General features: G+C 40.9%; 1 protein-coding gene across 1 annotated transcript in view; it reads left to right on the top strand.

Annotated features, from left to right (window-relative positions):
• Window positions 1-27528, top strand: part of LOC125452104 (uncharacterized) — a 462089-nt gene that overhangs the window by 121243 nt on the left and 313318 nt on the right. The window lies entirely within an intron of this gene.

Genomic DNA, 27528 nt, shown 5'->3' with positions numbered 1-27528 from the left:
AATTTACAATGTTTTTTTGACAGTGGCAGGAGTACTACATAGGAAGTACTTCCATGTGTCTCAAACATCGTGAGCACATAATCAGCTATAATACTGATATGGAGGTGCTGGTGTTGTGTTGGGGATGGACGAAATCAGGAGTCACATGACACCAGGTTATAGTCCAGCAGATTTGTTTGAAATCACGAGCTTTAGAGCGTAGCCCCTTTGTCAGTTTAAATGAGAGAGAAGCACACAGAATTCATGCACAGAAGGATCAAGGGCAGAGAGATCAAAAGATCACAGTGTGAGTGGAGTGTCAAATAATGAGACTGTGTAAGTGATCAGAAATGCTAGACAGTGTGAGTAAAGTGTCAACAGCTGAATAACAGTGAAGGGATGATTTGTAATCTGATTAAATGAGTACCTTCATTGTCCAGTATTTCTCCATAGCGGAGACACTACACATTCACAGCCTTCAACATGCCATCGATGACAGCCTTCAGGACAACATGAACCACATCATAGAAAATTGAAAATCATAGAATCCTGACAATGTCGAAACAGGCCCTTTGGCCCAATAAGTTCACATTGACCCTCACAGCATCCCACCCAGATCTATCCCCCTATAACCCACCTAATCTACATATCCCTGAACACTATGGGCAATTTAGCATGGCCAATCCATTTAGCCTGCACATGTTTGGATTGTGGGAGGAAATCAGAGCACTTGGAAAAAACTCGCACAGACACGGGGAGAATGTATACAGTTGCCCAAGGGTGGAAAAACCCCAGTTCCTGGTGTTGTGAGACAGCAGTGCTAACCACTGAGCCACCATGCTGCCCTTAATCACACAATCCTCCCATGGCAACCTCTCCAAGACATGTCAAATCATCAGTATGGATACTACCATCACACATGGGAAAACCAACCACCACATACACGGCAGATACTGATGTGACGCAGCCAATGTTGTCTATCTCATTCACTGCAGGCATTGGTGCCCCAAGGCATGGTATATTGGCGAGGCCATGCATATGCTACAACAACAGATGAGTGGACACTGTGCAACAATTACTAGACAGGGATGTTTCCTCCCAGTCGGGGAACATTTCAGTGGTCAAGGACATTGAGCCTCCGATCTTTGGGTAAGTGTCCTCCGAGGTGGCCTTTGAGATACACAACAATGCAGAATCACTGAGCAGAAACTGATATCCAAGTTCTGTACCCATGAAGGTGGCCTCAACGCTGATCTTGGGTTCATGTTGCTCTGCACGTGACTCCACCACATGTTTTGTATCAGTAAAATCTGCTGTGTTTTGACAACATCACCTTGATACATTGTTATGATCTCTCTACCTTAATTAGCTTGTACAGTTTTGGATTACTTATTACTTTAGTTAGACCCTTATATCAATCATGTTATTCTAATCATTTGGTTTGTCTCCAGCACCACCTTATTTTTATCTTTTTGTGATTGTCTCTCGACTTCATTTAACTGGATTATAGGTCACCCCCTTGATCGTTATTCAGCTGTTGACACTTTACCCACACCGTGTGACACTGTTGATCATCTCTGGACTTATTATTCAGCACTCCACTCACACCATTTGTATGGCCTTATGATCTCTCTGCTCTTGATCTCACTCCCTATAAACTCTGTGTCTATGTTCTTCTCTCTCACTTCACCTGACGAAGGGGCTACACTCCAAAAGCTTTGAATTCAAATAAACCTATTTGACTACAACCTGGTGTTGTGTGACTTCTGACTCAGTTTTAATATTATAGCGTGTAGGCAGTGCACAGTTGTGCAGTTACTTTCTCATTGTGGAGTTACAGACTAGTAGTTTGAATTTTGTTGTTTGATTCCCCAGTGTTCTATACTTTCATCTTCTTAACTTGTTGTTTTCCCAAACAAAAATCTTTGATTGGCAAATATGGAAGCATCTGTAAAAGAGAACCAGAGTTAAGGCAGTAATCAGAGGCAATGGAGGTCATGGCCAGTGAGCGACTCACATTGCTAACACTAGAGAACATCTCTGCAAACCACCTCCAAGTCATGAATATCTGGGGGAAGGGCAGATGTTCCATCTAATGAGAGTTGCCTGCAAATCAAAGGTTGTAAATTCTTGTGCTAAGGATCACCATACAGGAGGGCGTGGCTACTACTGTAAAAGCAGTCTGACATTCAGAGCCCCAGAGGATCCAGGACAAAGCTAAGTAAAGGTAAGTAATATGGACCGAGCGGACAGTGGGTTGTGGTCAGTCGGGGTTCTCAGGTTTGGTCATGGGAAGGAGGATTGAGGGTTGAGCCCCACCAAGTGTCTCTTAAGCCCACTAACTAGTCCCTTGATCAGGCACTAAGGCCTTTGAGTGATTCAACTGCGAAGTTACAGACTTACCAAAGGATAGCAGCTGTTGTGAACATTGCAAAGTGATAGACCTGCCTATTGCTGAGTTAATACCAAGCTAATGCCTTTAAGTGGTTCTTAGTTGCCAGTCAAAGAATTCATTTCACAACAGCTGAGATGGCTGATCACTGGCCTTCCCACAGTTACCATGGATTCCTAGGACTGATGCTCTTTAGCTACTGAGGCTGTGAATCCATGTGGCCAATTCTGAAACTGCTGCACCAGTCGGTGACCTGTAGCCAATCTTTCTGTGCCTAAGCACTGGTCAAATCGGAAGACTTTACCATAAACTGCCTCCTTGTACAAAGAATCCAGGTAACTTTCTCTATCCTTTATACGTTTCAGTATCTCCTCAGCCTCCCACTCATAAACTCTGAGCTGAATCTGCTCAAATCTCAAACATTGCAAACATGTTTGCCTTAGATCACACTGGCATGCAAGATATCCTTCATTCTACAATTGTGATGCATCACCTGTTACACCATACTTAACAGTAGCTACTTAGTTATTTTGTTCAATCACATATTTACTTCAATCTTTAAATATTTTCTTAGTCTTATTAATTGCTGTTCTATTTTGAGCCTAATGAATAGAATAAATATCAATCACTTACCAGATATTCACAATAGAATGCCAGCTTTATTGCAAGAGGGTTTGAGTATAAGACCAGTGAGGTCTTGTTCGATTGTACAAGCATTTGTTTAGAATGCATCTGAAGTACTGTGTGCAGTTTTGGTCTCCTTATCTCAGGACAAATATTATTGCCATAGAGGGAGTACATTGAAGGTTCATTTGACATGTACCTAGGCGTTGGCTCTGTCCTATGAAGAAGGATTGGGGAAATTGAGCCTTTATCCCGAAAAGTTTTGAAGCCTTTATCCCGAAAAGTTTCGAAGAATGAGAGATGATCTGATTAAAACATACAAGTTCAAGGGATAATACAGTGTGGAGCTTCAAGAACATAGCAGGCCATCAGTGTCAGAGGAGCAGGAAAGTTGATATTTCAGGTCAGGACCCTTCTTAAGATTTTCAGAAAAATCTGAAACTTTATCTCTGACTCCAGCATTTGCAGTTCTTACTGTCTCCAAGTTAAAGTGATAGACAGGGTAGATGCAGGAAAGATGCTTCGCTTTGGTTTAGGAGCTTAGAACCGGAGAATGAATTTAAAAATAAAAATAACTTACTTTTGAGATGAGCAGAAATTATTTTACTCAAAAGATTGTAAACCTTTGAAATTTGCTTCTCCAAAGGGCTGGGGAGACTCAGTTTTTGAATGCATTCAACATAGAGGTTGATACATTTCTAAGTGCCATTCATTAACAGCGTTGTGGAGACCGGATGAGTAAAAAGCATAGAAGTACTCAATCAGTCATGATTGTATTGAATCGTGGAGCAGGCTCCATGGTCTGAATGGCCTATTTCTGTTCCTATGGAAGTCACACTCAAGGCATGAACTGGTAAGGTGAGAAACCAAAGTTAACATTGTACAGATCAGCATATTTCAGTATTTTCTGGTAGAACTTTTGCTGATTTTCATTATCATTCATCTTTTATCAGTTTTGATTTTGAGTTGTGAACTGGGAACTGTGAGCTAAAGTTGACGTTTAGACTGTGGATGACTTGTTTTTGGGAACAAGGATGAGTTAAACAGGTATTTTGCATTAAACTTTCCATTGGTAGATACTTTAAACACCCCATTGACACTAAAGAATACTGATGAAGTATTAAGTACCTTCACCAACAAAAATAGGATTAGGCAAACTAATGGGACTAAAGTTAGATGCGTCATCTGGTCCTGATGGCTTGCACCTTAAGATCCTTAAAGACTTAGCTAAAGAGATAATGGATGCAATGGTTGTAACTTCTCAAAAATTGTTAGATTCTGGAAAAGTACTAGAGGATCGGAAACTGCTAATGTAATACAGGTAGTTCTCCTATAACATGATCGTTGCGTTCTTATGCGACCCTTTGCTATAGAAAATCACATTATAGGGAAATCGCTATAGAAAATCACTTCTGTACAGTATAAAGTTTGCGTTATCCGAACACTGTCCACTGATCATCACTCACTTTACAGCCAATTTGCATTAACAAAATATGCATTAAAGCAGTAGTACCTGTACCCATGTTCAAAAAGGGAAGGAGGAAAAAAGCAGGTATCCAAAGGCACATTAGCTTAACATCTATTGTTGGAAAAGTATTGGAATTAGTTATTAGGGAAGTATAGCAGACTATTTGGAATACTAAACCCTAATCAAGCAGAATTAGAAGATAATAAAATGTGAGGCTGGATGAACACAGCAGGCCAAGCAGCATCTCAGGAGCACAAAAGCTGACGTTTCGGGCCTAGACCCTTCATCAGAGAGGGGGATGGGGGGAGGGAACTGGAATAAATAGGGAGAGAGGGGGAGGCGGACCGAAGATGGAGAGTAAAGAAGATAGGTGGAGAAGGTGTGGGTGGGGAGGTAGGGAGGGGATAGGTCAGTCCAGGGAAGACGGACAGGTCAAGGAGGTGGGATGAGGTTAGTAGGTAGCTGGGGGTGCGGCTTGGGGTGGGAGGAAGGGATGGGTGAGAGGAAGAACCGGTTAGGGAGGCAGAGACAGGTTGGACTGGTTTTGGGATGCAGTGGGTGGGGGGGAAGAGCTGGGCTGGTTGTGTGGTGCAGTGGGGGGAGGGGATGAACTGGGCTGGTTTAGGGATGCAGTGGGGGAAGGGGAGATTTTGAAACTGGTGAAGTCCACATTGATACCATATGGCTGCAGGGTTCCCAGGCGGAATATGAGTTGCTGTTCCTGCAACCTTCGGGTGGCATCATTGTGGCAGTGCAGGAGGCCCATGATGGACATGTCATCAAGAGAATGGGAGGGGGAGTGGAAATGGTTTGCGACTGGGAGGTGCAGTTGTTTGTTGCGAACTGAGCGGAGGTGTTCTGCAAAGCGGTCCCCAAGCCTCCGCTTGGTTTCCCCAATGTAGAGAAAGCCGCACCGGGTACACTGCATCCACTGTACCCGGTGCGGCTTTCTCTACATTGGGGAAACCAAGCGGAGGCTTGGGGACCGCTTTGCAGAACACCTCCGCTCAGTTCGCAACAAACAACTGCACCTCCCAGTCGCAAACCATTTCCACTCCCCCTCCCATTCTCTTGATGACATGTCCATCATGGGCCTCCTGCACTGCCACAATGATGCCACCCGAAGGTTGCAGGAACAGCAACTCATATTCCGCCTGGGAACCCTGCAGCCATATGGTATCAATGTGGACTTCACCAGTTTCAAAATCTCCCCTTCCCCCACTGCATCCCTAAACCAGCCCAGTTCATCCCCTCCCCCCACTGCACCACACAACCAGCCCAGCTCTTCCCCCCCACCCACTGCATCCCAAAACCAGTCCAACCTGTCTCTGCCTCCCTAACCGGTTCTTCCTCTCACCCATCCCTTCCTCCCACCCCAAGCCGCACCCCCAGCTACCTACTAACCTCATCCCACCTCCTTGACCTGTCCGTCTTCCCTGGACTGACCTATCCCCTCCCTACCTCCCCACCCACACCTTCTCCACCTATCTTCTTTACTCTCCATCTTCGGTCCGCCTCCCCCTCTCTCCCTATTTATTCCAGTTCCCTCCCCCCATCCCCCTCTCTGATGAAGGGTCTAGGCCCGAAACGTCAGCTTTTGTGCTCCTGAGATGCTGCTTGGCCTGCTGTGTTCATCCAGCCTCACATTTTATTATCTTGGAATCTCCAGCATCTGCAGTTCCCATTATCTCTCAAGCAGAATTAGCATGGTTTCATTAGAGGGAAGTTGTGTCTGACTCATTTATTAGAGCTTTTCAAGGAATTCTTAACCAGACTGCACAGAGAGTAACCAGTAGATGTGTTGTATTGACTTCCAGAAAACATTAGACAAGGTGTCTCACAAAAGATTATGTCATATGAGGTTATGGTGTTGAAGGTAGCATATTGGCATGGATAGAGAGTTAACTAATGGGCAGGAAACAACAAGTGAGGTTTAGGGATTCTTTTTCAAGTTGGTGACCTAGTGACCAGTGAGGTTCCCCAGGGATCAGTGCTGGGACAATAACTATTCACTACTTATGTTAATCACTTGAAGGATAGAAGAGGAAGTACTATTGTCAAATTTTCAGATGGACACAAGAATAGATAGAAAGGCAATTTACAAGAGGAACATAAATAGTTTACAGAGAGCTATTGATAGGTTTAGTAGGTGGGTAAAAAAGTTGGCAAATGGAGTATGATTTGGCAAATTTGAAATTGTTCAGCTTGGGAGGGAAAACAAAGGAACAGAGTATTATTATTTAAGTGGAGAAAAACTGTAGAAAGCTGCAACAAGGGGGAACTTGGGGATATTTGTGCATGAAACACAGATAGATAGCTCACTGGTGCAGCAGGTAAATCAGGAAGGTTAATGGAACGTTGGCCCTTATTTCAAGTGTGTTGGAGTATAAGAGTAGGGATGTCTTACTGCAACTCCGCTGAGATGGCACCATCTTCTTTCCTCACACACTGTATCCCTGTTATTGTATGCACCTCAGAGCTCATGCTCTGCCACTCTTCCTTTTGCCTGTAACATCTTCTTGACTCAGTGTCACCCATTCCAGCTCCTGGCAACACTAACCCTGCTTGTCTTCTGTATTGCTTACTTCCTCACTTTGGACATCTCCCCACCTTCACCAAAGGTAACAGCTGTGCCACATGCTTTCATCTCTGGTTATACATAATATCAACCTCCTTCTCACTCTCGGTAAATGAGAAATTGCTGGAGAAACTCAGCAGGTCTGGCAGTATCTGTGCAGAGAAAACTTGACATTTTGAGTTCAGTGATTCTCCTTCAGAATCACTTTTGAGTCACTGGACTCGAAACCTTAACTCTGCTCTGTACAGATGCTACCAGACAGCTGAGTTTCCCTACAATTTCTCATTCAGTGAGTTTCATATTACTATTATATTGATGTATTTCAGATCTCTAGCATCCTCCGTTCTTTGTTTGATTTTAAAGGAGTAATGCGCCTAGTACTTTTAGCTGATGAGGCAAGCGCACAAATGCAAGGTAGGGATTTTATGAGCAATCAGGTAGACTCAGAGTGTATGAGCACTGTGAGAGCAAGCAAAGAGTTTGTTAATGTAGCATGGTGAAGTTCAGAATCTGGGTATGTGGCCTGAGCACAAATGCCTTTGCAGCAATGTTGCGATGATAGTTGCTCGTGCAACTCAAAGTGAAGAATTGTTGTGCAGAAGTGTCCCTTAGTGGATTAGAGACATACCACAATAGAATTTGGAAGCTGGCACATATCAGATTCATCTGTGGATTTGAGGAGCATGTAGCCAGTGCCCATGGAGGATGCCCTGAGATGATAGTGCCTGGTATCCAATGTGCAAGTCAATCGGAGCAAGCATTGAGCTGAATTCACCTGGTACTTGTTCTGGATTTCTTGTTGAGTTTTTCCAGTGTTGAGCATGTTTAGTAAGAGGGGAGACTGAATATTCATGTGGCAAGTTGAGTTTTTAGAGAGTCTTCTAACATCCAATACTGACTGCTGTAGACTCAGAGTCATAGAACTGAACAGCATGGAAACAGACACTTTGGTCCAACCCGTCCACACTGACCAGATATACTAAATTAATCTAGTCCTATTGACAGCATTTGGCCCATATCCTTCTAAACTCTTCCTATTCATGTACCCATCCAGATGCCTTTTAATTGTTGTAATTGTACTAGCCTCCTCCATGCCCTATGGCAGCTCATTCCATACATGCACTCCCCTCCGTATGGAAAAGTTGCCCCTTAGATCTATTTTAAATCTTTCCCCTCTCAACTTAAACCTATGCCCTCTAGTTTTGAACTGTCCTACCCTGGGACAAAGATCTTGGCTATTCACCCTATCTACACCCTCCATGATTTTACAAACCTCTATAAGGTCACCTGCTCCAGGGAAAATAGCTCCTGCCTGTTCAGCCTCTCCCTATAGCTCAAATGCTCCAACCCTGAGAACACCCTTGTAAATCTTTTCTGAGCCCTTTCAAGTTTCACAACATCCTTACATAGCAAAGAGATTAGAATTGAACGCAATATTCCAAAAATGACCTAACCACTGTCCTATACAGCTGCAACATGACCTCCCAAGTCTTATGCTGAATGCACTGATCAATAAAGGCAAGCGTACCAAACACCTTCTTCAAAATCCTGTCAACCTGTAACACCACTTTCAAGGAACTGTGGACCTGCACTCTGAGGTCTCTCTGTTCAGCAAGGCTCCCCAGGACCTTACCATGAAGTGTATGAGGCCTGCTTTGATTTTCCTTTCCAAAGCGTAGCACCTCACATTTATCAAAATTGATTTCTATCTGCCACTCCTCGGTCCATCGGCCAGTTTGATCGAGATCCTGTTATACTCTGAGGTAACCTTCTTCACTGCCCACTACTCCACCAATTTTGGTGTCATCAGCAAACTTACTAGCCATGCGTTCTACGTTCACATCCAAATTATTTATATAAATGACAAAAAGCAGTGGACACAGCCCTGATCCTTTCAGCACCCCATTGGTCACATGCCTTCAGTCTAAAAAACAACCCTCCATCACCACCCTCTATCTCCTATCTTCAAGCCAGCTCAGTATCCAAATAGCTAGTTCTCCTTGTATTCCGTGTGATCTAAGCTTGGCAACTCGACACTGTCTAGTGAGAATCTCACCAAATCCTCTTGTAAAAAGTAGAAAAAATTGGCATGGGTTGTTCCTAATGTTGAGCTGGCCCTGCCAGACTCATTGCCTGATTTTTCCACATCTCACCGCAGCACGTGTTATTAGACCACATGAAGATTCTGCTCATTGTGTCACCATCATCACTGTCTTCCCAACTGTTTTTGTGTCATTCACAAACTTAGGTATAACACATTCACTTTCATCATCCAAGTCATGAGGACATATTATAAATAATTGCAGCCTTAGCACTGATCCTTGTGGCATGACATGCTGTAGATTGTCAACTTGAAATGCCTTCTAATCCAAGTCTCTATCTTCTCTTAGTAGCCAATCCTCTATCTGTGTTAATATACTACTTCTAACATAATGGACTGTTGTCTCATTAAATAGCCTAATGTGTGGTACTCTATAAAACACCGTCTGGAAATCCAACAGAATTATGTTTAGTATTCCCCCTTTATCCTGTTTGTTGCCTTTTCAAAGAATTCTAATTAATTTATTAAGCATGATTTGCCCTTCGTGTAGCCATGCATTTCTGAATGATCTATTATTATTTGAACATGGACGTGAACATTTTCCCAATACCAGATATTAAGCTAACTAACCTATGGATACCTGTGTATTTTGCTGCACCATTTTGAATAAAAGTTTTAATTTGGCAGTTTTCCCATCTTCTGGGACTTTTCCAAAATCTAACGATTCTTCAAAGATTACTACTAGTGCAACCACTACCTCTGAATATCACAGCAGCTGCTTTCTTTAATATCCTAAAAAGCATCCCATCAAATCCAGGGGATTTATCAGACAATTGTCCAGTGATCATAAAATGTGAGGCTGGATGAACACAGCAGGCCAAGCAGCATCTCAGGAGCACAAAAGCTGACGTTTCGGGCCTAGACCCTTCTTGTCCAGTGATAGTGTGTTTTGGGTTTGGGAAGAAAGGGAGTTATGTGAACTGGATGACTGGAATACTGGGCCCAAAATTGCCTCTGAAATAGAGAGCTTAAAGTATTGATCTTGAATCTGGAATGGCAGAGATTCATAAAACGAAAAAGTCTAGACTCTAACCCAAACCCATTTCCATGGTTTAAACCTGGTACTATAATGTGTTTCTGTGGCACAGCTGTGCATGATATTCGCTTTCAGACAGGTCAGCTGGCATTGTGGAATGCCAAATAAAAATCAATAGAACAACGGATCTGTAAATCAGGAGCAAAAAGAGAAATTGCTTGAAAAACTCACAAGGTCTGGTAGCATCTGTGCAGAGAAATCAAAGTTAATGTTTTGGGCCTGGGACACCTCTGATTCTGAGGAAGTGTTACCAGACCCAAAACATTAACTCTGATTTCTCTTCACAGATGTGCCAGACTTGCTGAGCTTTTCCAGCAATTTCTGTTTTTGTTTCTAGAATTCCAGATAGCTATTTGTGATTGAGATCCATCAATTGTATGTTGGGGCAGGCAGGAAATCAATGATCCTGATATTACCTTGTAGATTTGAAGATCTAGGTGCCATATTTTTAAAGGGCACTTGGACAAACAATCCAGGAGCATCAGTCTTCCTGAGTGTTGCTGCTCGCACTTTCTGATTTCTGTCCACCCCTCCATGTCCCTACAACTGGAGGAGAATGAACATAGAACATAGAACAATACAGCGCAGAACAGGCCCTTCGGCCCTCGATGTTGCGCCGACCTGTGAACTAATCTAAGCCCCTCCCCCTACACTATCCCAGCATTATCCATGTGCTTATCCAAGGACTGCTTAAATGCCCCTAATGTGGCTGAGTTAACTACATTGGCAGGCAGTGCGTTCCATACCCTTACCACTCTCTGAGTAAAGAACTTGCCTCTGACATCTGTCTTAAATCTATCATCCCTCAATTTGAAGCTATGCCCCCTTGTACAAGCGGAAGTCATCATCCTCGGAAAAAGACTCTAACTGTCGAATGTGACAGTCTTGATCTCTAACAGTACTGTTGCAAATGTGTCTCTCTGGAACTGACTAGGAGCCACCTGATGGTGGTGCAGAGTTACGCAGGAAACATATACAAACAGATGCCAGAGGCCATCCACAGTCTTAAGTGAAAGTTGGAAGATTCCATTCAAATTGCCATAATGACTCTGGAATGTGAATCTATTGGCTTTCCCCTGTGTAGAGGTTGCTGACCACCATGGAGAATAGGAACCAGAAGAAAACTCAGTGAGCCTTGGATATGTGCTCAGCCCTGTCATTTGTGGCAACTGGACAGACAATCCAGGAGTGCCAGTCTTCCCGAGAGTTACTTGAGAGGGTTTCCATTGCACTTTTTCTCTATTGATCGTGAGTTTTGGGTCTGAGATATATAAGTCATAAGAGCTCCATTGGAAGTGAGCACACACCTTATGGGATTATTTGCCATGGTCACATGTCAGCTGCATGGGCACAGTGAAATATCTTTTAGTTATTGAAGGCAGCTGGAAGATGTCTGTACTTTTCGCATCATATATATATTCAATGGTACTGTGTACCTCTGGAAACCTAGCTGACTCCTGTAGTGCTCAGTGCCTGGCTCCCAGGCTCTGTGGTGAATTTTGGAAATTCATTGACTGTCTCAACAGGACATTCATCACTTCTCTGAAGGAATAGTGACTAACTGCAAGGTGGCACACCTAGCCTTGGTGGTATAGAAATTCAACACAACAGTGATGTTAAAAGCTTTTGCAATGGGAACTTAGGCCATCCTGAAGCAATTGATGAAGGTGACAGGATCCCTTGACTCCCTGAGGTGACTTACACATTAATATTTTTGAGTAGTTAGGTTGTTTTCTTTTGGGAGAGTCAGAACTGGGGATAATAGCTTAAAAATAATGGGGTCATCAAGTTAAAACAGCGAGAAGGTGTTTTTTTTTTCCTCTCACAGGGCTGACAGTCTTTGGAATTCTCTTCCTCCAAAAAGCAGTAGATGTAGAATGTTGATATTTTTGAAGCAAGTGTAGATAGATTCTTGATTATTGAGGGGCTGAAAGATTATCAGGGCTATACAGCAATGTAGAGTCAAAGTTAAAATCAGCTCTGCCATGATCTTAACACATGATAGAGCAGGCTTGATGGTTTGAGTAGCCTACTGTTGTACCTTACTTGTAACTTAAAATTGTTTTCTTTGGAAAACGGATGGCTGAGAGACTTTATACAAGTGTTCAAAATCATGACAGATCTGGACAGAAAAACAATTGGTAAAATAAAAGAAACATCAGAAAAAAAAACACGTGTCTTTGTAGTGAATCGTTAGGATTCGAGATGTTCTGGCTGAGAGTTCGATCAAACTAGGTTCAATTAAAACATTCAAAAAGGAATTAATCTGCTACCTGAAATGAAAGAATGTCCAGGATTATAGGATGAAAGCAGGAGAATGACATTAGATGAGTTTCTCATATAGACAGCTGGTGCAGACATGATGAGGCAACTCATCTCTTTCTGCACTGTAACATTTATGTGACTTTTGTGGTCTTTCTCTTGTCCCAAAAATCTTTGACCAATTCAGAATCCTATGCTTTGTGTCACTTTCATTCATAACACCATGGACATGTACCTCCTGGAGCTGTACTCTGGAAACCTCATTGTTTTCTGAATATTTTCAAACATAGCTAGAATCTTCTGCCCTTGCTGGTGGTGTGCTTGGAGACAGAAGGTGTAGTGTTGGTATACTCGAGCTGGGCCATTTTCTCTTCACTTCCAAATCTATGCTTTGAGTAGGAAAGCCTGTGGTTGATATTCCCACTCTGCCTCCATTTACCAATCTTAAATGACACTGAATGACCATTTTAAGGGCCTCATTCTGCTGCCTATAAGTGGCCCAGTTGCACCCGGATTTGTCAGAATGCGGCATGCACAATTTTTCATACTGTGCTTATCATCTTTTGTTGGTGGATGCCTCATTTGCTCAAATTAAAGGCAATCACTACCGGACTGAGGGATTATAAATTTGTATGTCTTGTTTCTGATCCTGCCTATCTCCTGTAACTTATCTGTGGCCTGTGTCCTCCACAGCTTGGGATTGCTGGGGTTATTCTTCCACTACCAGCTATGGCCTCCCCAGTGCCATTGCTGAGTGCAAGATCTGTCGGACAGAGGTTTAAACAGATCTTCCTGGAAAGAGTCATGGTGGACGTCTCACTGGCTCTCCAATCAGTTAGTAAGACTATCAATGCCACAACAAGATACCTCCCAATGTTCCTGGCAACTTCCAGATTGACTCTGGATATTGAAGCTATCACCCTTCAGCGTCGTTCAGTAACCCTAGACACTGCTACATCAGCTTTGCTCAGTTCATTACCCTAGCCTTCCCTCAATCTGTCCACGGTCACTCTTGCTTAACTTTTGTTACCCCAGCGTTGTCTCTTGTCATCACTGATCTGTCCCATGCAACATCCTGGCACTCTGAGTCTGCCACTTCCCCTTAGCTTTGACCAATTATTTAACAATATCAAGTGACCCTCTAACAATCTTGACCTGCCTCCCAGGCCCTTGCCACTGACTTTTGAATAGCTCTTATTTCTGTACAATCATGCTTGACCCACATATGCCACTGTTGGCCTCTCCTGTGTAGTTCAGCTTCCTTCTTCTGTCCCCTATGAGTACTTGAAGCTCTACAATGACCTAACCTTCATCCCTCTGTCAGCCATGCCCCTATCCCTTGCGCTGCCACCACTCAATCTCAATTGGTTATCACCACTCAATGCCTTCTCTGCCCACCTAAAAAAGGCCTCCCTAAGAGACCTATTCCATCCAAGTCAACCAAAAAGCCATCCTCACCTGCTACACATCACTTTTAACTAGATGTGAATCTGAAGGCACATTTTAATCATTCACTGTGTTGTTAATTATTAATAATTCAATCTGACTAAACAATGCTTTAATGAGAATGCATGAAATGCCAATGCTTTATAAGTGGTTTCCACTGCTTGCCTTCTATATGCCACAGTCATAATTTGTGAGGTATAAACTCACATGTGGGACATTTCAAGCATAATTTTGAGTAGCAGCCTTACCTTGATCCATTGCATGGGAAGATTATAAATGGCATGATGCCTCAGTGATTAGCACTGCTGCGTCACAGCACTAGGGATTCAGGTGGTGACCATCTGTGAGGAGTTTGCACATTTTCCCTGTGTCTGTGTGGGTTTCCACTCACAGTCCAAAGATGTGCAGGTTAGCCATGCTAAATTGCCCAATAGTGTCTAGGGATGTGCCGGCTAGGCGGATTAGCCATGGAAAATGCAAGGTTACATGGATTTGGGATGGTGGTAGTGGAAGGAATGCTGTTCAGAGAGTTGGTATGGACTTGATGGGCCAAATGATCTGCTTCCACACTATAGTGATTTTACAATCATGGGAGATGTACTTCTTCATATTACAAGTTCAAAAGTGACATTTTGGACAGAAGTAAGTACTGATTGGTAAGAAGCAGTCCAGTGATTCCTTTTCCCCTTTGGTTTCCATTCATTTTCACACCCTGCAAGGATTTAGAGTAGTGGAATTTGGGCTAGTGGTAGAGTAGTACAGTACTGGGATTTAGATTAGTACCTATACTCTTAATTACAGAATATTATATTTAGTAGTTTTTTTTAGTTAGTGTATAACTCTCAGGACCGTCTAGTTACCTGTAAATTGATTTAACAGAAATAGTATATTCAGTAGTTTTTTTTCGTGAGTATATAACTCTAGGGACCATCTAGTTACCTGTAAATTGATTTAACTGAAATTTATTTTTAGTTAAATAGCTGCTAGAGGGTAAAAATTAGTCTGCAGAATATGGGAAATCAGAGACAGTTTGAACGTTTCCAGTGATTACATTTGCAGGAAGAGTGTCCAGTTGCAGCTCCTGACAGACCACATGGATGTATTGGAGAGGCAGTTGGACTCACTTAGGAGCATGCAGGAGGCAGAAAGCATCGTACATGGGAATTTTAGAGTTGTGGTTCAGGCACATAGACGGCTGACTGCTAGAATGAGCAGGCAGACAGTACAGGAGTCCCATGGCTATCCACTTGTCTAACGAGTAGATTATTTTGGACACAGCTTCAGGATGTTGCCTATCAGGGGATGGTGACAGCAGCAGACAGAGCGGTAGTACCACAGCTGGCTCTGATTTACAGCAGGGAGGGTCAAAGTACAGTAGAGCAGTTGGAGCAAGAGATTTTATAGACATATGCAGAGATAGGTGTTTCTGTGGACAGAAAAGAGACTCCAGGATGGTGTGTTGCCTCCCTTGTGCAGAGGTAAACAATGTCTCTGAACGAGCATGGGACATTCTCAAAAGAGAGGGCAAGCAGCCAGAGGTTGCGGTACATATTGATACCAGTAATATAGGAAGGAAGAGTGGTGAGGCCCTGCAAAGAGACTTCAGAGTTAGGTGATAAGTTCAAAAAGCCTGTAGGTTTGTAATATTGGGATTACTCCCTGTGTCACGAGCAAGTGAGGCTAAAAATGGGAAGAAAGTACAGTTAAATATGTAGCTAGAGAGCTGGTGTAGGAGTAAGGGCTTCAGAAATGTGGATCATTAGGATGTCTTCTAGGTCAGATTGGACCTGTATAAGAATCTAAACTGGAGGGGCATCAGTCTCTTGGCAGAGAGATTTGGTGGTGTCACTCAGGCGAGTTTAAACTCGTGTGACCAGGAGGTGGGGCCAGACCAATAGGTCACCAAGTAAAATGACCAAGAAGCAGTTTGAGTCTAAGGCCAGTAATGCTAAAAGGTAGAATAGACAGGGAGAGTTTACTGAACACGGTGGGACTGGCGGTCTAAACTCTATTTGTTTTAATGCAAAGTATGTTACAGGTAAGGCAGATGAATTTAGCCCTTGGATTAGTGTATATAACTATGATGTTGGAACCATTATAGCATTTTAGTTGAGAGACTGACAGGTTAACATTTGGGATTTAGATGCTTCAGGCAAGATAGAGGTGGATTTAAAGGAGGTGACGGAGATGCATTATTGATAAGGTTGAATTTCACAGCTGAACTGAGGCAGGATACCTTGGAGGGTTCATCTAGCAAGGCCATATGGATAGAGCTCAGGAATAAGAAGAGAGCAATCACTTTGATACGTTAGTACTATAGGCCTCCTTACAACCAGTGGGAGATAGATGAACAGATATGTACACAGATTATGGAGAGATGTAAAAGCAACAGGGATGTTATGGTGGGTGATTTTAACTTTCCCGATATAAACTGTGACTCCCTTCATGTTATGGACTTGAATTAGGGGTGGGATGGGGAGTGAAATTTGTGAGGTGCGTCCAGGAGGGTTTCTTGAGGCAATTAGTAAAACGTTCAACCAGGGAACAGGCCATACTAGATCTTGTATCCGAAAATGTGCCAAGCCAGATGATCAAAGTTTTAGTTGGGGAGCATTTTGGGAACAGTGATCATTATTCCATACGTTGAAAGTTACTTTTGAAAACAGATAATTCCCCATGTGAAAGTGCTAAATTCGGGGAGGACTAGGCTAACTTTGACAATATTAGGCAGGAACTGGGGTATGTAGATGGGGTGCAGCTGTTTGAGGGTAAATCCCCATCTGTCATGTGGGAATCTTTAAAAAGCCAGATGTTTTATTTCAGGACCAGCATTTTCTTGTGAAAATAAAAGATAAGCATGGCAAGATTCAGAAACCTTGGACGACAAGAGAAATTGTGAGCTTAGTCAAAAAGACGAAGGAAGCATACGTAAGGTTTATAAAACTGAAGACTGAGCACTTGAAGAATATAAAGAAAGTAGGAAAGAACTTAGACAAGAACTTAGGCAGCTAAAAGGGTCTGTAAAATATCCTTAGAAGACAGGAATAAGGAAAATTGCAAGTTGTGTTATATAAGTTTATAAGGAGCAAGCAGGTAGCTAAGGAAAGGATAGGTCTGCTCAAGGATAAAAGAGAGAATTTGTACTTGCAGCCAAAGGAAATAGGTGGGGCCCTTAACGAGTACTTCTCTTTTATTCATTTGTAGATATGGGCATTGCTGCTGGCCAGCATTTGTTGCCTGTCCCTAGCTGCCCTTGAGAAGGTGGTGGTAAGTGTTTTCTTGAACAGTTGCAATCCATTTGTTTTTGTATTCTTGGTATACTTTGCATTGGTATTCACAAAGACAAAGGACATGATGGATAGTGAGGGTTATGTTGATATTCTAGGGCATGTCAATTTTTAAAAATGGTGTTGAGTGTTTTGAAAAGCATTAAGGTAGACAAGTCCCGACTCCTTGATGGGATCTATCCAAGAATGCTGAGGGAAGCAGGTGAGGAAATTGCCAGGGCCATGTATGAAGCTGTGTATTCTCTTTAGTCGCAGGAGAGGTCCCAAGGACTGGAAAATAGCCAGTGTTGTTATGAGTTTTAAAAAGGTTACAGGATAATCTGGGAAATTACAGGCTGATGAACCTTGCGTCAGTAGTAGAGAAATTATTGGAGAAGTTCTTAGCAACAGGATTCAATCACATTTGGAATGATGTGGACATATTGGTGATAGGCTGCATGATTTTATGTGGGGTAGGTCATGTCTCACAAACTTGATTGAGTTTTTTGAGGGAGTGACAGATAATTGATGAGGTCAGGATGGTGGATGTTGCGTACATGGTCTTTACTAAGGCCTTTGACAAGGTCCTTCATGGCAGTCTGATGCAAAAGGTGAAGTCACATGGGATCTGTGGTGAGCAGGTAGGGTGGATACTGAACTGGATTAGTCAAAGAAAGCTGTGTGATAGAAGAGTGTTTTTCTTTCTAGAGATCTGTGACCAGTGCTGTTCTGCAGGAATCAGTGCTGGGACTGTTGTTGTTTGTAAGATATAAATATGACTTCGATGACAATATAGGTAGTCTGAGAAGCACATTTACACAGACACAAAATTTGGGGGAGCTGTGGATAGTGAGGAGATTTGCCAGAGGATACAGCAGAGTGTTGATAGGCTGAAGATTTTGATGGAGAAATGGCAGATGGAATTCAATCCAGACAAATGTAAAAAGATGCATAATTAAAGGTTTAAAGAAAGGGGGAAGAATACAGTAAATGGCAGAATCCTTAGAAGAATGAGCGTAGAGAGGGATCTAGGTTTACAGGCCCACAATTCCCTGAAAGTGGCAACACAAATTGATAAAGTCGTCAAGAAAGCATATGGCATGCTTGCTTTTGTCAGTTGGGCCATAGAGTATAATAATTGACAAGACATATCGTAGTGTCTGGAACTTTAGTTAGGCCACATTTAAAGTATTGTGTACATTTCTGGTCATCACAATACAGATGTGAAGACTTTGGAGAAGGTGCAGAAATAGTTCACCAGGATGTTGCCTGATTTGGAGGGTATTAACCATGAAGAAAGATTGGACAGACTTGTTTTCACATGAAATTCAGGGATTGAGGGCAACCTGACAAAATTATGAGATGCATGGATAGAATGGATAGTCAGAGTCTTTTTCCCAGGATAGAAATGTCAGTTATTTGGCAACATAGGCTTATGGTAAAAGAAAAAAAGTTTAAAGGAGATGTGAGAGGCAAGTTTTTTACACAGAAAGTAAAGGTGATAGAAGCCCATACAACGACAATGTTTAAGAGGCATTTTAACAGATACATGGATGGTACATACAGTCCGAGTCATACGTGCAGCACAGAAACAGACCCTTTGGTCCAACCAGTCCATGCTGAACATAATCCCAAACTAATTGAGTCCCACCTGCCCGCTCCTAGCCCATAACCCTCCAAACCTTCCCAATTCATCTACCTATCCAAATGTCTTTTAAATGTTGTAATTGTAGCCACATCCACCGCTTCCTCAGGAAGCTCATTCCACACATGTACCACCTTATATGTAAAAAAAATTGCCTCTCATGTCTTCTTTAACTCTCTCTCCCCTTATTTTGAGAAAGTGCCGAAGGTCTTGAAATTCCCCATGGGATGATTCTGAATGTGAAGACAGCATGTCAATTAGAAAAGAAAGACAAGAGAGAGGCAGAGTATGTATAACGCTGAAGAACTAAACTGCATTTATTTCAAAGCAAAAGGTCTTACCGGGAAGGCTGATGAACTTAGGCCAAATTTTAGGACATGGGATTGGGACATGATAGCTATTGCAGAAATGTGGGTGAGAGATGTACAAGACTGGCAGTTCAGTGTTCCTGATTTTAGATGCTATGGCAAGGAAGGAAAAGAGCCAAGAAAAGGAGGGAGTCATAGTTTTGATTAGGAGTACATTACTGCTGTACCTAAAGCTATTGCATGAATGAATGTCATACATGACATTGAAAAAGTTTATCTCAGGGTAATTGTGAGGTGTTGAATTTTGGTAAGGCAAACCAAGGCAGGACTTATATAGTTGATGGTAGAGCCCTGGGAAATGTTGCAGAACAAAGACACCTAGGGGTGCAGGTGCATACATAGTTGTTTGAAAGTGGAGCTGAAGATAGATAAGGTGGTGGAGAAGGTGTTTGGAACACTTGCCTTCATTGGCCAGAACATTGAGTATAGGAGTTGGGATGTCATACTGTGGCTCCACAGGACATTGGTGGGGCCACTTTTAGAATACTGCATTAAATTCTGATCTCCCTGCTATTGGAAACATGTTGTTAAACTTGAAAGGGTTCAGAAAAGATTGACAAAGATGTGGTTTGGTTTGGAGGGTTTGCCCTGTTGGAAAAGGCTGAATAGGCTGGAATTTCTTTCCTTAGAATGTCGGAGGCTGAGGGGTGACCTATTAGAGGTTTATAAAATCATAAGGGTATGGATAGGATGAATAGACAAGGTATTTCCTTCAGGGTTGTGGAGTCCAAACTGAAGGGTATAGGTTTAAGATGAGAAGGATTTAAAAGGAACCTGAGGGGTAACTTTTTCACACAGAAGATTGATGTGTATGGAATGAGCTGCCAGAAGAGGTGGTGGAGGTGGGTGCAATTACAACATTTAAAAGGCATCTGGATGAGCAAATGAATTGAAAGGGTTTAGAAGGATATGGACCAAATGCTAGCAAATGGGACTAGACTAATTTCAGATATCTGGCCAGTGCGAATGAATTGGACCTAGGGTCTTTTTCAGTACTGTATAACTTTGTGACTCTATGAAAAGGCAGGAAATAGAGAGCTATGAACCGTGTAGAGACAAAAGATTTTTAGTTTAGAAAGGTGTCATGTGGCATCATAGGCTTGGTGGGCTGAAGACCTCTTCCAGTTCTGTGCTGCTCAATGGTCTTTGTTACTTTCATCTGCTGTCAGGAAGCTGAGGTTATACCTTTGTACAATTATGTGCCCCTGCTTACCTCATTTCCTACTGCTGGGAGCCGCACAAGATTCTACCTCCTTTCCTTTCAAGTGCTGAAATGTAGAGAAAGCTCTTTATGAAGATGACAAAGAGGCCAACCTATGACAACACTGACTACTGCCATTGAATTTCAGATGGCTGATATCTTGCCTCTATACATAGGAGTCTTACATCTCTACACAAGGACAGAGTGCAAGATTTAGTGAAGATTGATCGTGAGCGCTTTATAAATAAAGCGATATTGGTTATGCCAGTTGGTTCATTGAAAAACCTCTGTAATGATCACTTGGGGCTGCAGGTATAGTTTTTGACATCCACAATCACCTTACCTCAAAATAAAAATTCAGTCACTGATTCATTGAATAGAATCCAGATCATAGAATTCCTACATAGTGGAAACAGGCCATTTGCCCCTACAAGTCCACTCTACCCTCCTAAGCGCATCCCACCCAGTCCCATCCCTGTAACTTTGCATTTTCCATGCCTAACACACCTAACCTACATATCCCTGGACACTCAGTAATTTAGCATGGCCAATCCACCTAACTTGCACACCTTTAGACTGTGGCAGGAAACCATGCAGACACAGGAAAAATATGCAAACTCCACAATGACATTTGCCTGACGGTGGAATTGAATCTAGGTTCCTGGCACTGTTACGCAGTAGTGCTAACCTCTGAACCACCATAGAAACCATTACTGAACCCCATTGTTTTCAGTTTTGTCACAGCCATGAGTGGTTAACTGCTGGCTTAATATTAACCTCGTCTCACTCATGTCATTATCAGAACCATATTTATAATCTATGTCTATAGGTGCTGGAACAGACAGCTTTTGGAAGAAACTGAACAGTAGTGATGAGGTTATTGGTGAGTGAGTGGCAATTGATGCAATTAACGTTAATGGCACCTTCAACCACATTTACTGTGATTGGTTAAGGTTGCAAAGAAAAGTCAGTTGCTGAATTAGATTTATGTTACTGCTGAATAGAACCTACTAATTATTCATATTTTGTCTGATGTCAGTGTCATAACCACAATAGCACAGTAACGGGGATGTTATCGAAGGCTTTTTTGTTGCGTTTGACTGCTTTTTAATATCTGATGGAGTGAACAAAATTGGTTATAGATTGTTGCTGGCAACCTCATTAAGAAGAATAGAATCATCCTGCCCAAATTTTTCACAATGACACTTGCAATTGCCTTGTATTTTGAGTTCACCTGGCACATTTTAGCAGAATTCAAATTGGACATTTCAAGGATTTTCTGCTCCCATTGACTGTCATATTTCCATTACTGTTCCCAACTGGATTTAGTTTGGTGACGGAGCTCTGCTGTGATCCATCAATGGCAGAATTGCAGGGCTTGCTGAGTTTGATATTTAGCATTTAGGTAGCTCTACGTAGTACTTCATTCTGAGCTAATATCTGCAAGTGCTCCTGGCATGCGCTCTTACATTCTGTACATGATGAGGGTTATTCTCCTGGCCAGATGATGAGGTAGCAGCCATAATATTATGACAGCATATAATTTGGCTATTACCCTGCAGCATCTCATTGATTGGATTTCTAGATCTGCTGTTTATCTGTCCCATGTAGTACAGCAGTAGTGCTGCAACAAATGATAAACGATTTATTCACTCTAGTAGTGAGATTTTATTTTCATGTAGGTCTGTGGAATAATTATGCCCTACCATTGCTATTGTAGTCAAGGAGGTTATTGATTTTAGCCCTTGTATATAACCCAGTACCTTCAAATTAAAGTGCCTTGTTTTGGTATCTTTTGTGTCCAAGAAACCAAACTGTCTTTTATTATAAAGAAACAAATATTTCTGAGACTTAGAAGATACTGAGGGAGATTTTTTGGCATTAAGTGGGTGCTTTTGTCTTCTAGTATTAGGGAATCACCTGACTGTTTCCATTGACCACAATGAAAATGAAAACTAAGAGCACTAGAAATGGAGATCATGAGGTGTGAAACATCTTGCTATTTTGCTATAGCCAGAAATTAAAATTTAAAGCAATGGACTCTCTTACTTTACACTTACTTTCCTCAAAGATTATTTAAAGATACTGCATATATAACACATTTCAAGACCTCAGTGCATCCTAAAGTGCTTTATAGCTAATGAAGATTTAAAACAAATTGTTCACGACAATAATATGAGAAATGCAACTTCCAGTTTGTAAACAACAATGTTCCACAAACAACAGCGGATTAATGACTAGATCGGCTAATGACTTGGTCGGCACAACATTGTGGGCTGAAGGGCCTGTTCTGTGCTGTACTGTTCTATGTTCTATGTTCTATAATCTGTTTTAATGACAATGGTTCAGGAAAAATCAATGGGTCAGGACACCAGGAAAAACACCCCGCTTTTTTAGAATTCATTTATTACTAGTTAACTAGCAGTTAAAAATCATGTACACATTGAAAATACTAAAACTAAGTTTGCAGAGTTTTAATAACTAAGACAGTGAGATTCCTTTCACTCAAGTTTTACCTAAATGTAGTGGGAGTGTATAATAGAAGCATCAGCTTTTGTTTAACGCAACCTTTTAATTAAAGCTGTTGACAGTCAAAAGTTCATCATAATGCAAAATTAATATGTGGAGAGCAAAATTATACTGTAAATGCATCTGAAAATATTCTTGTGATATCACTTTTATTACTAGATTTTTCTTTTAATGAAAAAGATTTTCATCACAATTGACTACGTTCTTTGCCATCTGAAAACAGGCATAGTTAAATCACCATGACTGTTGAATATTTTGCAACAAATACTCAAATTTAAAAGAACTCAAGAGAAAGCACATATTTAACAAATGTTGATTGTATTGATTGTAAGCATTATTCTCAGGGAGCAGAGCATTATTTATTTAAATATTCCTGGCATTTTGTGTTCTGTCCAGCACTGGAACAAAATGCTGTTCCATGAAGAAATACAAAGCTGAAGTTTTGAAATTTTACACATTAGTTCCTGCTGCAGAGCTCTAATGAATAATAAATGAAATGCTTGTTGCATAAAGATTTATCAGAAAAGGTTTGGGCTGATAGACGCCTATACTGTAAATAATAAATTGTGGAATGCAGCCAGGCAAGTAGAAAATAACTATTTGAGGAATCGTGCATGAACTGAATGCTGTAATTTTGACAGGTGGCAAGGTGTCATGTCACCAGGCCCTTCTAAAGTCTTATATCTCATACTCGTTGATTAATGGCTCTAATTAAGGAATGAAATCAAGCATGTGAAGACAGGGGATCGCTTAAGGTCCTTGTTCGGTAGATTTCTCTTCCAGGTGCACAACTCATCCATCTAAATATCACTGTTCTTTCATTTATTACAGCTGGATGATACCGAACATGAACTGCAGGGAATTCAGATCTGTTCATTGCTAAGCAGAAGCTTGATATTTCACATTCTGAGATATTGCACAATGTGATCTAGTTCAAGTTCTTTTCAAAAAAATGCTCAGAGCATTTTTTAATATTATTTTCCTTTACTTAAGTTATCTGTTTTTTTTAGTACTGCCCTTTTTTTGCAACAATGTGTTTTCATTCTTTCACAGCTGTCAAATTCACATTTGCTGTATTTGAAAATTATATCTGCTCTTTGTAGTCCCTGGAAACTCAAAGTTCAGAAATAATTAAGGCAAAGGGAACCAGAAAGCTTTGAAACTCATTTGATAAAGAGAACTTTATGTTTTCCACTGTCAGATTCCAAGAGAGAGGAAGCATTCTGCAGAGATGGGATTTCTAAAAGAAAAGGCCTATTAAATCAGGTTGAATTAATGATTTCAACATTGTTTGTTTGCTCTACAAGCGCAGCCACACAAGCTGCTTACTAACAAGGCCTAAAGTCAGACATTGCATTGCACAGCTAAATAGGTCCCCAGAGAAGGTAAGCAGCTGCTTTTTGGACTGTATTATCATGCTTTATTACTGAATCCCCTATTGGCTTTAGGTGTGAGGTAGTCAGAGGGAGCCACCACCTGGAATCTGTTGAGTGCTGGGTGGAATTTTAAGTCAGTTACAATCCAACACAATTCGTGGTATTTTATGGAAATGTTTAATTAACTGAGTTGTATTACTGATGAGGCATAATTTCTATATGGCTCACAGCTCGCATACATTCATTTAGATTTGTGTGATAGCTTTAGTTTGCCTAAGTTAAGGAAAACAAAACATATTCTTAGAATGAGAATTGCAATAAAAATCTTCAACCCAAATTTGTCTCGTATCAAATGGTATTTGGTATTCTACAAGAAAAAAAATTAAATTCATAAAAATTGGACTCACCCAACTGCATTCACATACTATTGCTAGTCGTTTTTGCATCTGAAAAAATAAATGGATTTCTGATGAGTTCTTGCATGACCATATGTGGTATTAGTCAGTGTGAGGTATTGCTAGCAAGCTCATTGCTTTCAAAAATCAAAGTTAAATGGTTCATCTATCATCAGAATTTGAGTCTGGGAGACTTGTCTGAACATCAGTATGATTTATGGTTTGAATTGGAGGAGTCAACCATGCATGTTTCTTAGTTTATCGTTTTATGCTGTCTTCAATTAAATGTCTATAAACACGGTGATGGCTTTACGACATTGTCCATCAATAAAGACCATCCGGTCTTTGCATGAGAATATGTAATTTTCAGGAAAATAGTGCCCTTCTGACTTCTGATAAAACAGATTCTGCATATGGTTTTTATTATATGCAGACTTAAAAGCTGGCCTCATCATACTTTGATTTCAGTCTTGTAGCATAATTAGGTCAGTAGCCAGCTTAATAATTTTATTTATATTTGATGTGCCATGCCTTTTTCCTGTATCTAAGAATATTTCTGTCATGTATTTTAACCTATTAGTGTCAGGATCTTTGATTTACATATATGTCGTCATATATGCATAAAACAAAATAAAAATTAGACTGAAAGGGTAAGCTGATATGTCTGAATTTTCCAAACCCTTTTAACATTTTTAAATAAATATGTATGATGTGTAATCCTGAACACTTTACAACAGACAATAATAACTAACAAAGAAAAAAGATATTCTAAAACTGCAGACTTTTGTTTTCCTTGGAAACAGTGAGTAATATTATCAACAGTCTGTATGTTTATAATGCTGTGGTATTCATGATAGCATCATGTGACACCAGATCACTGCACTGTTGTGCCTTAATTTGACTAACATTAACTACTCAACCTTGGTGCCTATGATATATATTCAATAGATATTTCTCGAATGTTCAATGTATGTAAGAACCCTTTTTATTATTATAATTGTTATATCCTTAATCAGTTTGATTTGAATTTCAGTTCAATATTATTTTACATATGAATTGCCAAGTTAAAATATGGTTACACCACTAATGTAAAATAATGTGCTCAAGGAGTGAGGTGGGCAGGAAATGTGAGTATGCACTTAAGAGTGAGAAATGGGAGAAAATGTCGCGCTGTTACTGGAAAATGTAACCCATAGCTGGTGAAATATTTCCATTTCTTCCTCTCTCCCTCTTGATATTAATAGATTTTAATGAAGCCCAATTTAGTGCACTAAACTGAAACCAATTCTATATAAGGTTAATCTTCATAGCTTTTAAGCATTAACACATTTTGTTTTTGGTGAGAGGGTTTATGCTGAGTTTTGCCTGACATCTGCGTAGTTATAACAATGGAATAAGGAAGCACCAAGGGAATTTGCTCTCATTGTCTCCATAAATTCTAAAGGAAGAACTTTAGAATTAATTATTCTTACAGAAGAAACTTTCTATGTTTGTTTTCCTTTCTCTGCCCCTCTTTATCTTGGCTGTCCAATCAAATTGGGTCTTTAGCACAGTAATGAAAAATCAAATGTAATTTTCTGTGATCAGGTCCAGCATGAGTTTTCTCTCCTTGATCTCTTTATAACATTTCACATCATTGACAACATTCTGTTTTTAACAATCCACTCATGCTCTCAGTCTCTGCACTGACGGACTGCTTGCCCATTACCTCACCTTTGATTTGTGACCATTGTCATCATTAGGCATTGGGAAAACCATCTATAGTGACCCTACCACAAACTCCATATCATTTTGATCAATTTTATTCCTTCTAAAACCACAATCTTAGGTTTAAATAGACTGTTTGCAGTCCTAGATTCTATACAACAGTGAATTTTGTTTTCAATTTGATATATTCTATTTTCTAAAGTCTCTCTAATTTCATGCACTTCCCTAACATTGTGTGCCTCTGCCACTGCCTCATCTCATCTGCTGCTGAAATGGTCATTCATGCCTTTGTCACCACAAGACTACTCTGTTTGAGAGTGTTTTGGCCAGCCTTCTACCTGCCATTTTCTATAGACCTCACCCAAAATTTTGTTGCTCATTTTCATTCTGGCACTGTCTTGTGCTTTCAATTCTCCTTTCTGACTCTATTAATAGGCTGGTCAAGGACCTCAAATTGCTCATGATCAGTCTCACTGCCGTGTCATTCAATTTAACAGAGATGTAGCTAACTGTCCTGCCTCTTGGAAAGTCATAATATTCTGATCTTAAGGTCACTAAAACTACTTCACCAGCTGCTGTACCAGTGCCTATAGAAAATCTACAAATTTTAGCAACTATAGAAAGCAACAAATGATCGTGAAGTTGGATCAACAGCTGACACAATTTACCCAGCATTTGAAGAGCCCTGTGAGTTGTTGATATTCCCTTCAAATAGTTGGTTTTTTTAAAATTGTAGTTTAAAGTGTGCTTAACTGTAAAAAGCTAATGAAGTTTCAACTGCGGCATGGAGCTCCAAAATGGCATTGTATGCTGATTAACATAAAAATCGGTCATTTTAGAGGAGTTTCACAGTGTGTGCTCATGTTGTCACCATTATTGTGAGTGCCTTTATCTCATAACTGTGTTTGTGTGTGTGTGTGTGTGTGTGTGTGTCTGTGTCTGTGTCTGTGACAGCTTGTGGACCTACAGTTTTTTCAGTTATTAGGAGCCTAACTTTCCCAAAGCATCAGATATAAAAATCTTGCAGATATGATTAAGGAATATTATGATCCCAAACCTCCTCTAATTCTGAGATGCTACTGGTTTTTTGTGAGAATTTGAGAAACAAGAAAATCCATACTGGGATTTTGACAAGGTGAAGACAATTGACAGAAC

The sequence above is a fragment of the Stegostoma tigrinum genome, chromosome 5, assembly GCF_030684315.1.
Source record: "Stegostoma tigrinum isolate sSteTig4 chromosome 5, sSteTig4.hap1, whole genome shotgun sequence".
In the NCBI taxonomy this organism is placed as follows: domain Eukaryota; kingdom Metazoa; phylum Chordata; class Chondrichthyes; order Orectolobiformes; family Stegostomatidae; genus Stegostoma; species Stegostoma tigrinum.
Note: the sequence above shows the minus strand (reverse complement) of the source record. Positions and strands in the feature narration are given on the sequence as shown.